The sequence below is a fragment of the Orcinus orca genome, chromosome 14 (assembly GCF_937001465.1).
Source record: "Orcinus orca chromosome 14, mOrcOrc1.1, whole genome shotgun sequence".
In the NCBI taxonomy this organism is placed as follows: domain Eukaryota; kingdom Metazoa; phylum Chordata; class Mammalia; order Artiodactyla; family Delphinidae; genus Orcinus; species Orcinus orca.
In genome coordinates this window covers 19130797-19132630 of record NC_064572.1, presented here as the reverse complement: position 1 = coordinate 19132630, position 1834 = coordinate 19130797, and the positions used below count along the sequence as shown (strand labels likewise).

The window sequence follows — 1834 nt, the reverse complement described above, 5'->3', positions numbered from 1 at the left end:
ATAGAACACTGCATCACCCAAAGAGTTCCCATGCCAGCCCAACTTTTAAGATATTATATCATTTTGGGGATGTCTGGACCAGGTAGCTAGTATGAGGTATATATGTGAAGCCCTTAACACCATGAGGGTTGGGTCTAGATTGTAACTTTTCCAAAGAGATTTTCTTTTAAACTCTGAACCCAGTTTAAGGAAAACAATCTTTCTTGTTATCTTCCTGTTTGCTGGTAGGAAGACATTCCCCTCCAATCCAGCCTTTCAGTGTGGTGTAGCTCTTTGACAGTCTGGTATTTTGTAGGTATCTTAGATACATCTTCCTGCCTTATATGGCCCCAAGGCCTCAAAGTCCTGTCCCTGGTGGGCATTAAACTCAAATGTCATGGTTAGGAAGACTCATAAGTCTACTGCTCCTGTTTCAGCTACCAGGTTACTGCTCTGGTTTCTAGTACGCTGCCCCTTCCCTTTTTGATTCATACATTTTATTGAAGTATAACATACATATAGAAAAACACACAGATTATAAATATATAACTCAATATCTTTTCACAAGTGAACATACCTATGTAACATGTACCCAGATAAAGAAAAAGAACATTACTAGAAATCTCCTAATATCCTTTCCAAACACTATTTCCTCCCAAGAAGAATCATTATTCTGACTTCTAGCATCATAGATTAATTTTGCCTACCTTTGAACTTTACATAAATGCAATCACAGCATACATTCTTTTGAATCTGGCTTCCTTTGTTTATCATTGTATTTCTGAGGTTCACTCGTATTGTTTCTTGGAGTTGTAGTTTGTTTATTCTCATTGTTGTATATATTTCACTGCATGAATATAACAGGATTTATATTGTAGGTGGACATTTGGTTTGTTTCCAGCTTTCCTCTTTGCTTTTGGAGCCTGGGATTTCCCTTTCTTTCTTTCAAGCTCTGCTGTGTATTTAGTAGGATTTAAAAAGCATTTCCTGCTCAGCAGTTCTGTATGATCTGTGTCAAGCTATGTTTTAGGTTTTTCAGACTGCCAGATTTTCAGACATGTAAGTCATATATTTCATTTTTTGTTGAAAATCTTGATTCTCACTTGATTTACTGATGACAGTTCTTTAGACTGCTGTTGGTAGAAATGGTTTTGATTCCTGTAAACAAATAGTGAGTAAACACATGTGAGAGGGTAGAGATGAGATATGTAATTAATCTTGTAGGCTTTATCTCTTGCCTGGGTTGGATACTGCATATGCAAGGGTAGTTAAATGTTAATCAGTGTAAATATTGAAAAGGCATGTTAAAGAAATGGGTGATTGAAGACAAACATTAGTAAGAAGTGTAAGTGTGGATGTGACTGTTTGGGTCCAGGATCTCCTGGCTAGTTGACACTGGGAATTGGTTCGTGTTTTTTTTTTTTTTTTTCTGTAGCGCCATGCGGCTTGTGGGATCTTAGTTCCCCAACCAGGGACTGAACCTGGGACCTCGGCAGTGACAGCACAGAGTCCTAACCACTGGACCACCAGGGAATACCCAGACACTGGGAATCTGAAATGAGAGGGAGCCTCTCTTAATGGCTCACTGGTATGTTATCAATATGTTGCCTGAAGAGCCACTCCAAAGTGGGCCTGCTTTTGCCCTGCAAAAGTAATTGTTCTACTAGATCAGTGGTTCTCAACCTTGGGCAATTTTGCAACTTCTGGAGACACTTGGTCAGCACGCTATTGGTGTCTAGTGGGTAGAGGCTGGAAATGCACGGGACAGCCCCTCTACCCATGCCCCCAGTGAAGAATTTTCCAATGGACCTAGAGATTATCATACTAAGTGAAGTAAGCCAGATGGAAAAAGACA

General features: G+C 39.6%; 1 non-coding gene across 1 annotated transcript; it reads right to left on the bottom strand.

Annotated features, from left to right (window-relative positions):
* Window positions 1–1439: 1439 nt before the first annotated feature.
* TRNAD-GUC (transfer RNA aspartic acid (anticodon GUC)) lies at window positions 1440–1512 on the bottom strand. Its single transcript has one exon. It is a non-coding gene; the product is annotated as a tRNA-Asp (tRNA).
* Window positions 1513–1834: the final 322 nt, after the last annotated feature.